The sequence below is a fragment of the Topomyia yanbarensis genome, chromosome 3 (genome assembly GCF_030247195.1).
Source record: "Topomyia yanbarensis strain Yona2022 chromosome 3, ASM3024719v1, whole genome shotgun sequence".
Classification (NCBI taxonomy): domain Eukaryota; kingdom Metazoa; phylum Arthropoda; class Insecta; order Diptera; family Culicidae; genus Topomyia; species Topomyia yanbarensis.
Window position 1 is genome coordinate 3,321,942 of NC_080672.1, and position 16,946 is coordinate 3,338,887.

Genomic DNA, 16,946 nt, shown 5'->3' on the forward strand with positions numbered 1-16,946 from the left:
CAAGTCTCTGCGATGAACACTTATGATTGAATAGGAGTGAAATGTATGTGTTGGTGGTGCATTTTCAGTGTTGATAGAAATAATAATTTTATGCAATTAATTTGCTTCTTTTTTCGTGGTAGAAGAATCGCTTTTGAAAAAACTCTAACCCTGTGTGCGGGGTTGGGAATCGAACCAACTTTAGTTTTCTAACTTTTGAGAAGAAATGTGTACGGATTTTTCCTAGCCCACAGTTGGTCAGCTATACCAGTGTAAACTAGACTTGCCACCCACCGCTCGCATATGGCAGATACAGCTATTCAAACAGGGTTGCTATGATTAATAGTTCTTTAGTTAATAACTTTTCTCAGCGAATTTTCATAAACTTTTAATGTTCCACGAATGTGTTCAGTAGAAGATTACCTTTAGAAATATATAGTGTTCTGATTAATTGATAAGGTGATTTTTTAAGAATTTATTTTCAATATTAATCGATTTTCCATACAAGCTTCCATATAAACTTTGAAATTTTTGGAGGGTCCTTAGACACAACCGATCGGCACCAAAATTTGAACAATTACCAAGGGCCATAAAAGGAATAAGTAGAGCCTGGTGGAGCTAAAAGTCAAAAGTTGAACCAGATATAGATATAGGAAACGGAATAAATACCTCGAATATGAGTCGCACTATAAACGTCTTAGAAATAGAGTCAATCATCTCATAACTTCGACAAACAAATTATGAATGAAAATATTCCTAGCAAGCAACCATCTCCAATTTGTGATTTCACATCGCATGAGATGAACGAAAAATTTTCTTTGAATTATACATCCGATGATCAATTGATTTCCAAATTGCCTGAACCTTCCAGTGGTTTCCATTACAAATTTCTGAAAGACTTTGAAGTTGTTAACGCAGTTTGTTCGATTAATTCCGCTGCTGTAAGTTTGGCTAACATTTCAATAACAATTTTCAATTTCAAGTTCATAAAACCATTAGAGTATCCTATAATCGTTCAATTGTTCCATCTTCAATGGAATGGAAGCGTGTCAAAGTAATTCCCATTAAAAATAAGTAGGGGAACCCGGGGCTATTCGGACCTACTTAAGCAAATCGCCCTTTTAGGTGGATATATATGAAAAAAGTTACCGGTTAAAAGTCCTAATTGTTAGTTTGAAACCTTAGCTACATTTTGGGGCCATAAAATGTTCATTTACACCACTCAATGGCAGCACTAGGCGACGATTTGCAAACCTCTACGTTTTTTATCCTTTTACAATGTAGGGGTAATTCGGACCTCCCTACGGGGCTATTCAGACCATAATTTTTCTTTGATTTTTTTACATTAAATTTATTAATTATCCTTAAGATGCAAAAAAAATAAATTGACTTACAAAGACTTAATCTGGTATGTCACAGCTGTCGATTGGCGGCCAATGTATTTTCTTGGCTGTGGCGTGTGCGCAGCCGCAAGCCGCTGAACGATGCTTGACGGAATCATTCCACAGCATTCAATCTGGAGTCCCACAAGGATCTGTTCTGGGACCACTCCTTTTTTCACTATTTATAAATGATCTGCCGTCTGTACTGAAATACTGCCATGTGCATTTATTTGCTGATGATGCGCAAATTTATTTTTGTACCCTTGAGAGCTTGAGTCTAACGAAATTTAATTTGTTCTAAACTCTAATACTATCGCATTTTTTGTAAGGAGATGTTTTTTACAGCAATACGATCTCGGCAGCACTGAACAAACTCAGGGTAGTCTTGAATTTTTGTGTTCGATACATATATAATTTTTCAAGAAATTCAAGAGTATCTCATCTTCAATCATCAGTGCTTGGTTGCAATTTTTCGAAATTCCATATTTTTCGTTCTTGTGTTATTCGGAATCATAAATATACAAAAACCTAATCATCTGCACGAAAAGTCGAGATCAAAAAGCTTCATAATACCAAACAACAACTCTGCTTATTATGCTATATTTTAAGCCGAAACGCAACCGTGTAACAAATAAGGATTTGTGCCCTTCAAATGCAAAGACGGGTTTTACCAAAAAAATTTCGCCCGAGTGAGAAATTTCGGTGTTTACCCAATTTTCCTCCTTAGGGTGAAATATAGCATAGTGCTTTCGTATAGGCCTGCTAAGCCAAGACAAGTTACGGCTTCACTGTGTCTCATCGGCATAAACAGAACTTCTGCTCGGACGGGACATCACGTTTGATCAGTCGTTCGATTGAAACACAAAGTGTGTTTTAGTTTTAAGGGATTTGCGTCAAGCCGGCGCTAATCTATTCCGACAAAAAGTTAGTGTCGGTTTCTGATGAGGCGAAGCCGAAACGCAACCGTGTAGCTCTGCTTATTACAATTAATCATTCTTTGTAAGACGTTGTAATAGATAGAATGGTCTGTCTGTAGGCCAAAAGCAAATTTAAACTACAATCACTAGCCAGATTAAGTTGAACCTAATTATACTACTACTACCAATACAGCTGTTTTCCGATTGAGAGCATAAGATAAATTCGGTTTTGATATCGAAGATATCGGATGATCTGAAATAATCAGTGTCACTCAGAACACTCAGAGGAGGTTTGTGAAGCATAAACTTATTGGTAGGAGCCTCGATGAAACAACACAAAATCTGTCATAACTTTTTTCAGGCAAGCCACAGAGAATTGGTCTCTTCAGCTAAACTATCACAATAAAAATGTGTCTCGAAATTGGAATCGCGAGAAATCAGAAACATAAAATGTTAGGTTAAATGATTTGAATTTAAGGAGTTCGACAAATAAAGCGTCCCATAAATCGATAACTATAGGCGACAGAGAAAAGATGTCTTCAAAAGAATTTATGGGAATGTTCTCCTCTACAACTTTCTCGAAGACACACATGTGAATTCGTTTGAAAGTTAGACTTTCTATAGCCTATATACTACGATCAATTTATTGAAAAAGAAATATTGCCAAAAAATGGCGCTTTTTATGCACATAAACATATGGATACATTTAGCTCCATCTAATTTAGTACTATTGTGCACTGTCCAAATCTTTCATAAAATCTACATTTTTCTTATGTAGTTGATAGTTATGTTACCTGAGGTATTAACAAAGTATCAAAACTGAACTCCGAATACTTTCGGAGATAGATAACATAGAACCGATTTGCACAAAGTAGCGCCGGGTAAGCACGTAAACTTCTAGGGGTGGTTTTGAAATCAGTGTAAATGATTACAAGAGCAATTTCTAACTGATCAACTCGAGTAAACACTCTGGTATAGAAGTTTAACTACGCTACAACTTGAACCACAAAAATTACTAGATAAAAGCTTAAAGAAAATCAAAGCACTCATAGTTAAAAATCGAGCCATTTCTCTTTCATATTATGGTTTAATGCTTAACTTTGACAACATTTGAACTTTTAATGGTTCATGCATGCCTGCTTACTAATAACTATTTATAATTGGTGCCTGTTATTGGACCCCTCCACCCCGTAGCACATTTTGATCAACCCCAGGCACAGCATTAAAGCAAAAGAGAAAAATTAAAATATTAACTAAATATTAATTAAGTGAAATTAAATTAATTGGAGTGATAAAATTGACTAGGGAAAATTATAAAACAGAGGTATTTCGGGATATATACATATAAAGGGTTCCCACATCAAATAGCATCACGTGAAAAACGCCGTAGAAAATAATCCATTGGGGGTTTTCTCTTGAAAATTTGGATAGAAGTAGTTTCGAGTGTATTGTTTAGAGTGTATTTTTATCGTAGTCAGTTGTTCGAAAATTGAAAAGCAACGTAGCGAATTGAACAACTCAGAATCGTGCAGTCAACGGTGAGTCTTGCGATTAAACGTTACTACCAAACTGTGAGCATCGAACGGAAGGAAAAATGCGATCAGAATGGATGTTTTATTAGTGATCACAAGTGTGTAGGGAAAGCGTACTCTTGGAATCAACCGAATGTCTGAGAACGTGCTATCTAAATGCGAATATTTAATTTCCGGCAATTGATGTGGTTCCGGTCTGTCTGTAACTGAAGATGGCAGGAAGTCGGTATCTTGAAATACATCAGCCTTAAGTGGCCAAATTCCGCGCTTCGTAAATTTACTTTTAATATTTCGCTCCGTAGCTCCAAACTCTCTCTGGTGATAATTTGAGGTTCGAAGATTGTTATCGGTAAACCGGGACTCATTAATTTCCAATAAGCATTAGCAGCAGATTTGAATGCACTGAATACAGAGACATCCAATGGCTGCAATCGATGGCTGCAGTGGGAACGACAGAACCGCAAGACAGGCAAAACTCGAGCACGACCAATGATCGTTGCGGTTCATAATTATCAACCACTCTGAAGCTCGAGTTAATTTTTTTTTGAGTGTGTCAGGAAATGAACGAATATTTCGGCATTCATTCACACACCGATTTTTTCATATTTCCTGGTCCAATTCTGGTTTGTCGCTCTTCAGTATCCATCTGTCTTTGAGTTCGATCAACATTGTGATTACCTGCCGAAAAAGAGAGTCCGAATTGCACCATCACAAGAGGTGCGAATTGGGCCAATGCCTTTGTTACTTTTCTCTCAGCAAGCACAGTTACAAGCTCTACCAAAAGCATGAATGAAAAATATTATCCAACAGTTTCAGAAACGCAAGTTTCTTTGAATTAATTTAATATTGTTGCAAATAAAATATTGTTTTGTCTGAAAATGTATATACGAGACCCTGGTGGTAATCGTCTTACAAAAACCAGGAAAATCAGCCTCTGATCACAGCTCGTATGGGACGATTGAAATGCTGTTCTCCATACGGAAATTGTTCGAGAAAAAGATCTTACTCCGCCTCGAAGCTCTCTGTCAAAACCCTTCGATTTGACTTCCGTAAAGGCAACAGAATTAACGATTAGTTTGTGTTGCTATCAAACGAAATTCAAGTGCCCGCAAAGAGCAGGTGATATCAGTATTCTTGGATATTTAAAAGATTTTCGATTCGGCTTTTTTCAAGGCTCTACCGGACAAGTTGCACCAACATAGTCATTCTTTCACCTGTTTTTAATACTTTTTCGCTCAACTTATTTTCTGAAAAGACCATGTATTTTGCATGTAACAATTCAACAACTATGCGAGATTTCTAAGTTTGTAGCTCTCGTGCAATCTGGAAAGTGCTTTTCGTAATTCCTGGCAATCATATGTCCTCGAGTTATCTGAAAAATCATGCCGGATTACCTTAGTTTGGATCCTCCCTTATTGCTCTATTCCGGGCAACAAAATGGCGGATTTTTTATCTAAGTTGGGTGCATTAGAAGGAGCCTAGTAATGGGGAGCAAGAACGACAGCTACATTGTTATTATTTCAAAGGTGTAAACGACACCTTGTTTGAGGAGGAGAATATCCAACCTCTACACGTTGGGCTCGTGAAGAGCAATCTGTGCTTGTGGTGAGGACTATTACGACATCGAACACGTTGTTTGGCCATAAATCTCAACTAAGAAATTCCCATCGCGAAATTTACAAATCCAGTTTTTCATCCGCTTCTTCTCAAAGGTACTGTGCCGCCTTTTCCGCTGTATTGAATACCATCGATGATTTGAAGCATTCTCAGGGTAACAGTTTCGTTGCCAACCTACAGTAGGAACTTATTTCGCGCAACTTGATATGCTGTCGGAGACCTACAAGATCGCACGCGCTACGCGAACTGTACAAGTCTATTTACAGCTGCAGGCCGTTTTACCTTGCGCATTACATCGTTTTCGCATGCCACTAGTATTACAGGATATTTGAACCCATCGACAAACACGAACCGTACGACATTCATTTCCACCTCGGACCCATTACTGTTCGAACTACCTCGTTCTCTACCAGCTACCATGATTTGAGGCGACCGGGTTTTTGTTCATTGTCTAGCTGAGAACTTCACGATCATTTTTGGTTGCATTCTTGTCTGTGTTTGGTTCAAGAACGAATCCAGACTGGATGAGTATTTGTCACGGCTCTTGAAAGCCTGATAAATATTTCCTACAGAGTTTTTGTACGGCCAACAAATTGTCAATTACATTACAACAACTGCTTATGAGGATTGAAGATCCATGAGCTCGTGAAGATCAATTACAAATTACAATATCACCGAAAATGATCACTTCCGATCCGGACCATGTCAGATTAGTAATCCGTAGAGCATATCTCAATGCGGCCCATCAATTGAAGAATTTTTTTCGCTGGGAGAAATTGCATCGATCACGAAACGACTGCGTCATTCGAGTGAAATGAAGAGTGGTCCCAGGCAAGCAAGGTGGAATAAACCGAAAGCAATAACGCGAAAACTGGTTTTCTCAATTTCTAAGCGAACTACACAATGTTACATGAAGACAAAATCAGCACCATAGAGCGAGTGTGTGTGTTGATCTTATAAAGTGATTTCGCTAGCCAACGAAAGAGAGTATCGAAAAATCCTCAACAGGGGAAAATATCTGCGGAATCATTGTTTACAACTTTATACCAGTTATAGTTGATGTAGAAGCATTAGGCATTGGGCTTACGAAAGTGAACTCAAACAGGCTCATTACAATTTGCCTCGTTCATTGGAATATTGCTTTTCAATGCCTTTCGTAAATCGTTGTTTGTGGCTGAGGTGATTATACCCATGTGTGAATATGTACTAGGGTCATGTGAGAGGACATGCCGAAAACGTGACTCGAAGGTTTAAATCCAGTAATGACTATTTATCGATTGAGTATTTTGAACTCAACTTTAGTACATATAAGGAAACATTATTTTTAATTTGCTAAAAAAATGGAATTGAAACTGGATCACAAAGTATACACTGCTACTGAACTTCAACTTCCTCCCATTTACCCCTGCAAGCAGCTAACATTGATTTGATCAAGAAAAACGATAAGATAATATTTAAATCTCCTCCGAGCTATTCTAGTCACACCCTGGAAGTAATTTTTAATTTATTAGAGTTGCGAAAACCTGACAGTTAAAACTATTCCTCAGATCAAAGAAAATATTTTTTAGTGATTAGGAAGATGTGTGTAGTGTAATGTAATGAGTCTGTTTTTAGATTTCGTGAATTCCGCACACTTTTGTGCTGCTTGTGGTATTCTCTGAATGTTGAATGGATTTGTGCGTTTCGAGTAATTGAAATGTTGAAATTCTGTCGCCTAATAATCAAACACCTACTGTTTTCAGTTTGAAAACTGTCACTTTGTAGATGGACGTTTTAAAATATGCATTAATTCTACATACTACACGATACACTTGCTTATCATCTCCTCAAACTCCCCGTGTGCAACACCAACTTGGAGCCGAAAATGGTAACAGAGAGAAGATAGATTAAAATTTTACAATTCAATTAAAAGTGGACATTAATGTAATGCAACTCACCAATCGTATCTTGATCAAACAGAAACTCCAACGGGATCTGTTTAAGACAGAATGCTGCAATATTTAACAAAAACAATCCTAGTATATTATTCCTAATCTGCACAAATTACACTACATATTAGAGAAAGTTTTCAGGTCTATTCCGGGTGGCCGCTAACCATATAACACTTATGGCGCAGGGAGGCTTGGACAATGATCTCGCAATGTACACCTTGGACTGACGGTAGTATGAAGCAGCTCAACACTAATTACGATCTCCAACGAATTCAAGGTAGCGAATTCTAGTTGGAATAATACTTCCTCAATTTGTTTTTCAATGCCGTGTCAATGTAACTTTTTACGCCGTCGTCCTCGCAATTACTCACTTTACTCTGTACGTAGGAACTATTTACAACGCGTAACACAGACTGTGTCGAGCAACGGGTCTTTTTCATTGAGCAATGGACAGTGAGCTACGCACATACACAGTCATAGCGGTACTCCTTTTGACGTTTCGGTATGTAAACATAATATGCGTACACCTACACAAAGGACGGCTCATTACACATAAACTATAGCACAAGAACAGTGTTGTCAGAAAACAGTAGTACGATCACTGATTACAAAGAGTTGGTAGTTTGAATTTTCGATGTGCTGTGATAATCCTTTTGCTTTTTAATTCGGAGGCTCACGAAAATCTAATCGCATAGATAATGATACTACGTTTTGAAAAAGACGCATACAACATATACACAATATTCTCAAATTTTAACACTATAACATTTTTCACAACACCTGGCAACACTGTTCTAATGATGACGGTGACGGAAAGCGGAAAAGAAAAAAAAATCCTCCAGCTCACAGCAGCAGCAGTGTCACATAGCAGAAATTTTTCAACCCACTTTTTCAAAAGCGAACAAAATGAGACACAGAAACCACTAATTTCATTCGGAATTTTTCACCTTTGATGCGCTGTTAGAAGGCCTGTACGGGAAAGATGTGTATTTACACACTTTAGTCCGCTACTTATCAATTTAGAAACGCTTTTTACACCGCAAAACAAACGGTATTCGCGAAACTCTTCCTTCGACCGAAACGTTGAATGAGTGATTAATAGGAAATTTGATGGAATAATAGATCACAGAGCCCTTTCGCAACGTAAGAGGCTCGCACGAACACTAGCAGCGGTACGGTGTGTTTCCGAACAAAATTTAATGCAGAATATTGAGGAATGCTTTAGAAGCATGCAAAGTCTGCAGATTCTGCATATACAAGAACACGCAGTAGTGTATGACAGTCTGTCAATTTAATGTCGGTAATGCAGTGTAATGCCATTTACTCAGGATCGAACAGACATCCCCCAGTATTTTGCCCGAAAAGTCGCAAAGTGGATTAAAGAAAAGATTAATCTTTCGAATTCGTATTGATACATTCAATATGCTGCTGTAAGGTTGCCCGTAAGTTTTTGGAGTAACTAGTACTTGTATTTGCTATTTGCGCTTGAAATTAAGTAGCGTAGCGTAGAAAAAATGCATTTAATTTCCATTTTTTCATCAACTTTGCACTCCCACGCACAAAAGTTTGTTTAACAATCGTCCTACGCTGATCCACTTTGTTCGACGTGGTGTTGAATATAGGGCTAGTGTTGGGTTTTGACGTCTTACACGCAACGCAAAATACATTTTGAATTTCTATTTTGATGGAAAGAAATGCATTTAATTTCGCTGATTTTTCAAAATGCATCACAAGTGATCTGCCCCTAGAGCTTAACTCAGTTAAGCAATTTTATCAATTCTGTAATCTAGAAAGAATTTTTGTATTATACTGGCGCGGTGAATTTGGCACCACTTGCACCTGGTATAACCAATCTGCAACCTGATTTTTGAATAACATGTGTTCTCATTCAGCCCTTCGCTATGCAAATTCGCGATATTATATCAGATCGACTAAACGCAGCCGTTACTTTCAACCGGGAAAGGCCGCGTGGAATTTTGGGTAAATGCACTAATAACACATTACCCATCCAAACGAAAAGCTATTAGCGCATTAACCTAAATTCCAAGCGGGCTTTCCCAATGGAAAGGAACTGCTGCACATCATGAAACATCGCGCTTAGCCGATCTGTCATAATATCGCAAATTTTCATAACGCAGGGCTGAATAAGTTGTTCCAAAAATCAGCCCTGCGTTATGCAACGTTTTGTGCAGGTTGAGTATACCAGATGAAAGTGGTGTTAAATTTACCACGTTCAGCAAAATTCAAAAATTCTTTTTAGATTTCATAATTGAAAAAAATGGTTTTTTGAGCTATACTTATCAATCAAATTCTTGTTTAAAAATTGTCCTTGCATTTAAACCAAAATGGAAGGCTTGTTACTACCGCAAAATAGCAAATACAAGTATCAGTTACACCAAAAACTTGCTGACAACCTTAGAGTGGCTTTAGTATGCAGTTGGTGCGGTGTGTACGTTTCGGTGAATGTCTCAATATTTTTGTCAAATTTAGACAATATTGGCAAAAGTATGGAAAAAAGTTGAATTGACGATGTGCATTTCAAAAGGGATTAACGTATTGAATCGGTATCGCCAATTTTGTGTGTATTGACAAAAGTATTATACATGTAAGGGCCGCTTATGAAGCAATATACGTTGTGCTACATAGCGGTACTTTCCGAGCCCCAGCTCGATCGGAATGACATTCACTACGCTCCTGCGACATTTGCTGTGCTTTTTGTTCAATTGGCCGATCAGCGTCCATTAGAAAATCAGTGAACAACTGATTAGCCAGCAAATGGTAACAACCCGCTGAGAAGTCCAAAAAATTGTTTCAAAATCGTTGAATACGGGTCCAACGATGGACGTCTGTTGAGCGGTTATTTGGACGGCGTCCAACGTTGGTCCAACGAACGCTCTTCATTGGACAATTTTGAAACCAACCGTTCGTAGAGGGAAAGAGCGCAGCGGTCATCGGTGTTACAAGCATAGGTGTTTTCATTTCACAGCGTTACTTTCAAAGCCCGAGCTCGACCGAAATGACATTTGCTGTACTTGTTTACTGTTGCTGATCAGCGGTTCTGTGAAGCCTGATGAAACCTGATCTGAAACAGCAAACAAACAGTGCAGCAACCCAGTCAACAAATTTTCTGGCAGAGACTGTTCTGCTAGATTTCTGTAAGTCTTAGTTTGGCAGCCCTGTCAGATTTCTGTGCGCATACTGTCGGGTTAGTTGAACTAGGGCGAACTCGGTTTCGCTCGCATTTCATGGCAAATTTTGACAGGAACCGAGCAAAACCCTGGCATAATTCGGAAATAACACGCAGAAAAATATTTTTTAATGTCAAATAATATGAGGGTTGAAATAATAAATTTACCACGTTGTTCTGTGTTCAATAAAAAATACATGTTTATATAAATAAAACAATTGTTGAAATAATTCTGAAGAATTTATTGGATCAAACATGGAAAATAGTTGGACCAACAAATTTTTTTATTGATTTTATCATAACAACAATCGAAACAACAAACAACTTTGTTGAATCAATGAGCTCATTTTGTTGAATAAAACTAATAAAATATTTGGATCAATGCATGTCAAATGTTCAATACAAAAAACATTTTTGTTAAATCAAATAATATCTTTTAATGTTTTAAACATAACAAATTTTTGAATCAATGCATAGCAAATATTGAAGCGAAACTAATTTTATTGTATATAAAATATGCCTATTCTTTAATAGGAACCAAATGCCAACTGTCATGGTTAGGGTTACCAGATGGGCTAAGAGTAAAATAAGGACATCCTGTATCGTGACCGAGGCTAACAAATTTTGCTCATCTGCATTGAAATTTGTATGGATATTTGGAAAGACGACACATACTAGATGAAGGGTCTGTTATACCCTTAATTTGTTCTACGATAGCGAATGTCGATGTCGATTCGAGATTGCAATAAATCGGAAATGAAAACTGGTTCCGAAACATCTCAGCGTACAGACAGGAGATCGAGGTAAAGTAAGTTTTACAGCTTTTTTAGGTCAAAACGAAAAAATTTGCTCTGACTAGCTTCAATTATAGTTACTATATTCATAGTTAGGCGGAGACACTGAGCGGAGCCAATTTAACATGTCAAATGCCGGAGCCAATCGAGCATGACGTCACATAACATATTCTCTTTGAATGTATATGGAAAAGGTATTGTGATTATGGTCATAACTATTTTACTCTTATCTTGCGTTATCGAGTGTAGAGAAACGAAAAGAACCAAATTTTTTGACATTAAAAATGTCTTACTCCACTATCTGGGGCTAGGTGTCATTCTAAAATCTAAACTATATCCCATGTAACGAAACTATGTAAGGTTTGCACGCTTATAACTCCGGTATTACTAGATGGATTTTAATCATTCATACACCAATCGATTCAGAAACACCTAACTTAAATATTGGTAATAATTTAATATCTCCCCAATAAAAGTAGACTTTTGGAAATTGGTAAAATTAAAAAGTTCACGAAAAACGGGAAAATTACCATTCGTGAGGCAGATTTCTCAGACACAGCCGTCAAAAGAGGGCAGCTTAGTGACTCAATGAAAGACGAAAAGTCATAAATAGAAGCGACGCATGTCCGTTTAAATCAGTTGTTGCTCTTGTCTCATACGAACAACATCGTCCCCGGGCGATGCAATAAGCGCTATCGATTTTCGGCAACGTAAGCATTTGCACACACTCGCACCTATGTGACTAAACCATATACGGTTAGTTTATAAATAGAGGTGACGCGTACCCGTTTGAATCAGTTTTTGTTCTTATGTCGAACGGGTAAGATCATGGCTGCAGCGTGTGGGCACTACAATAAGCGGTAGACGCTATGCATTTTCGGCAGCGGTGGTCGTGTGCGGATTTTTCGGGTACCAGCACGGTGTCACAGAATGATTTGCAAAGTGGGTGGGTGGGGTGGTTTGGATTTAATTCAATACGGTGTGTGCTGCTTAAGAGTGTTGCGTTTGAATAAAATATATTTATTTTTATGCATGCGTGTGCGTTGTAACTTGTTAATCCATGTTTACGGCACATTGTAGCTGCCTAGGGTAAAGAGCCTATTGGTTTTCATATGTTTCATATTTTGGTTATATGTTTTTTATCAGTAAGGCATCTGACAACGTGCTTCTGTAGTTATTGCACTGTTCAGCAGCGTAGTATTTTATATAGGGGAGTACACTCAGGTTTTATTACGCGGTATTTTTTACGCGAATTTTGAAATTTCCGCGGTTTTCATTTACGCGTTTTTTTAAATTTAGGCGGTTTTCATTTGCACGGCCTGTATCCCCTGCGTAAAAAAACCTGAGAGTAATTGCATCGGAAACAATCACATTCCCAGCAGAACTTTTTGTTTTCTAATTTCAAACACTTTTGTTTCGTACTGTACACAACGGAAAATTTTGAAACAGAACTTACCGTCCCAGCAGCAGTTTAGGCGGGTGTTCTTTTTCGATTCAAATTCAAGCCATGTCTTAATCGTTACTGGACTTAAAATTGTTTTCCCAGTTTATCCAGTCAGAGTATCTGTCCTGCCCAGAGCTTAAAAAAATTGACATCGTTGCCTGAACTTGAAAGAAAACAAAATTCAATTCACGGCCGCAGCGATGAATGAAATTTTTGGTTCGTTTCAATCGTCATTCGTTCGGCCGACGCAGCGATTTCAGGTACGGACATGTTCGGTTTCATAAGCAAAGTGAATTTTATTTCTATTCTAGCTCTGAGAGGGATTATTGATCAAAAGTGCACCAAATATAGATTACGCAGTTCCCTTATGCTCGAAAATGTAGAAGATGCTAACTTCTGCCTTAAAACTGTCCACATAATAACAAATGAATGCTATGGTTGGTGAATGAATTTATATTTCCTCTGCACTCAAGCATTCGATTCTGCATGAAATTTCAGTCAGCTGGAAAGTGAATGAATGAGGGAGGCGTTGAATCTGAATGTCGGTTTCGGTAAATGCGAGCAGAAATAGGTAACTGATTTTGAAATTTCGTAACACTGGTCATGCCCTATGTATTTAAAACACAGTTCTAATTGCGTTTTAAAGTATACAACAAATAGAACGGTTGGGTATACTAATTTAAATTTTAAAATATATCTGTTTGAAATTATGCAACAAACCGCTGTACTGAAGATATAATTATGTCAGTCCTATTACCACATAAAACACCTATATAACATAAAACGCTGCAGAATTGGTTTAATAATACAATGTTTACACTACAGAGTTATAACACGTTTTAATAATTAGTAACAAGAGAAAATGTCACCAAGATAGCATAAAACCCGTTTTAACTGGTAGTGCGAACGTTGCATAACAATGTAATTTATCAAATAATTTCATTTTTTTCACCACTAATCGATCAAGAAATACTTAACCTTAAGATTGTTTACTTAAGTTCATTAATACATTATTGAAAATTTAAATGGAAAATGAAATTTCATATTTCATGAAGAATCTGTATATTTCCGTTGCTGGGCGTGGGCTTCCTCGTCACGGTTCTAAATATGGAACTTTTCTTTTAAATATATTTTCTGGACAGACCAGCCTATTTTTACTAGATGGATTAGCCAAATAATGCCAATTACCTAGTGAGATACTTGATTAATTAATAGATTACCGTTAAAAGACCTTCAATAAATTATGTTTTAATGGGGAGGGTATATAGCAAATTGTAACATAAAAAACAGGCGAGTGAGCAAGAACTTGAGTCGATATGTGTGATAGATAAAATACATTTGCACGCTCTTGAAAAAAGCTACATTTTTAATGTCACCGTGGTCGTGTCCTGTACACAACCCTTTAATTTTTCTGTAACAAGAAGAGATGTTCGCACAAGTATGAAATCATATCATCAGATCTTCGAATTGGTTTTTCTATTCGTGCATGTAAAGTTCTTACTCACGACGACAATGAAATTATTAAGTTAGAGATTGAACATTTACATGGGATGCCAGAGTTTTCTTCCTGAAATAAGAGCTGCCAGTTTTCCGGCTTTTCTGTCCGCCTAACTCTTAATATAGTAACTCTAGCGGACGGACGGACCACAGCACAATATTGTACTAAAAGTATATTCGTAAATCGTTAAGTTCTTAGTGAGTTTAAAAATGAATCCTAGCAGCTTAGAGGCCTTCGAAGTAGTGTACTCAAGGTGGTGTTTAAAGTTTAGTTCGGGATCTAGGTAGACTCCCAAATCTTGAATAGACGAGTCCCTTTTGAAAACGATTTGTGAAATATTGTAGTCGAAATTAACTTTCGAACCGAATACTTGAGAGCATTTAATATCATCCTATTGGCATAGAACCAATTGGTGAAAACATCCAACTGGGACTACAATTCTGCGTCTTTAACATTCCTGATAAGGTGAAATAGTATGAAATCGTTATCAAACGAAAGTTTCATGTGCTTCAGCAAATAGTTTAAGTCGTTTAAATAGAGCAAAAATATGAATGGTCCGAGATGACTACCCTGAGGAATAGAACTCTGTGCTAGAAAATAAGAGCGGCTCAAAATTTTTCAAAATTTTATGCTTTGAATTAGAGGACAAAATCATTTTTTTAGCCAACACTCAACAAGATAAGAAACAAGCTTTAGTCTGAAACATTACTTGGATCTATAAACTTTATCAATGCTTTTGAATCATTAATCTGAACATTAGAAATCAAATGTACTGTAGAGCAGTGATCAACTAAAATGGCGAATAAAATGTTTCATTCGCTTGGACGAACTTAATCTGATTGATTTCAAATATACCCTTGGCTAAAACTAAGGACATTTGAAGTAAAATTAAGGACACTTTCCCAAATCATCGAAATTAAGGACATGTCCTTTAAAATAAGGACGGTTGGTAACCCTAGTCATGGTGACAAATTTAGAACAAACCAATACTCGCTGACAACAGATAACATCAGTACAAATGAACCTCACAAAGTAAACACTTGCCATTGACTTATTGGCCTTTCTCGAAAAACAGGCTACAAACGCATTAATTTTACGCAGTCAAATTATTCTGGAACCGCTTCGGAATCCTGAATGGATGCAGTATGGCCCAGTCAAACCCATTCCGGGATCGGTTAGGAATTCTGAATGGATTCATTATGAGTTCCAGCTCAAAGGCAACAACCGATTCCGTCTCAATCGTTTGTTGCATTTGAGCGAGAATCCATAAGGGATTCCAAACCTGTTCCGGAGTAGATTTGCTTGGAATGAAATGAAATTTTATTACATGCAGCGCATACGATTCCAATCACCGTCCCTTTATGTAGTACCTTTGGCCGTGCTCGTGGTTTATTCCAGATATGCGCTATAATGTAGTGCTTCAGAGTCTCGGCTTTTCCAAAAAGATTGTAGAAGGCGCACGAATACTCTGTGTCTTCCTGTTGGACCAGAGATGGTGAAGTACAGGAAACTGCCCTCTCGAACGGGTATTATTTATCTCTGGTGCGGTGACGTGTTTTCAGTTCTGCGATTGTCGTTTTTAAGCCACACAGGGTGTTTTGTTTGAGTCCTGGAATAGAGGAAGGCACCATAAAACGCACCGTGTGCATTCGACTTAATTTATTCACTAACCTTTGTGCGACATCATGATTATTTTCAAGCTGCACTTGCGCCCTTCGAGTCCGGAAAATCTGAGCACTATAAGAATTTACCGAAATCTGAATTCCCTGATTTAAAAATAGCGAATTTCTCCAGCATTGACGCACGTGGAAAAAGTTTTCTTCTTCGTAGCAACTTTTATTTTTTATTTGTTTCAATTCAACAAGGACTGTTGATGTAATGCATTCAGTCCTTTTGAATCAATCAGCTGCATGCTTTTGTTAGAATCATGTTGTTGTTGATCTAACCAAAAAAATAAATTTGGTTTAATAAATTCCTTGGTTCACAATAAAGAATTTTTATCGATTAAAAATGAAGAAATAATTTATAGAATCAAACATGCACAATTCTTTTGCGTGAAACCGTGCAAAGATCCTGACAATTCCTACCTGGTAGAATTTAGCACGAATCGAGCAAAACATCTGACAAAGATGTGGCCGGAAGCGTACAGAAATCTTGGCCGTACATTCCTGGCAGGATTCTGGCTAAAAGTGAGTAGCATCGGTTAGTTTAATCCCTTCTGTCAGAAACGGTTGTTGCATTTGAGCGAACTTTTTGTCAGAATTCTCGCACAAATCGCGCAAAATACTGGCAGAAACGCTTCAATTTCGCTTTGCTCCACTTTTGCTAACTTTCTGCCTTCTACGGTGACAGGGTTATTGCTAGTGGCACTAAAAACTGGTTCAAACCGCACTGCGCACTTAGCATTCTTCTAATAAATTCTTCTCATAGACTGGTTATTTCGACTGGCCTGTCTATGAGAGTACCATCTCTATCACTTAAAATACACGTGTTTTGATAGCTCGCAGTTTGATCACTCGCACTTTGAAAGTGCGGATTCCAGATTAATGGGAAATGTGCAATACTATTACCAAATACAAATATGTTTGTATAATAATTTGTATGTATAATAATATGTATATAATATATTGTATGTATAATTTGTATTTGCTATTACCACGTTATA

The 16,946-nt window shown here is 37.4% G+C and overlaps 1 protein-coding gene across 2 annotated transcripts in view; it reads right to left on the minus strand.

Moving 5' to 3' along the window:
* The window catches only part of LOC131691795 (epsin-1), a 51,476-nt gene extending 43,021 nt beyond the window's left edge, over positions 1-8,455 (minus strand). The window contains exon 1 of one of the 2 annotated variants that reach the window (XM_058978445.1): positions 8,306-8,455. The gene's annotated coding sequence lies outside the window, so the exon portion shown is untranslated. Of the gene's footprint in view, positions 1-7,364; positions 7,865-8,305 lie in introns of those variants that run through there. The other variant, XM_058978444.1, reaches the window with a different exon arrangement.
* Between the last annotated feature and the right edge of the window lie 8,491 nt (positions 8,456-16,946).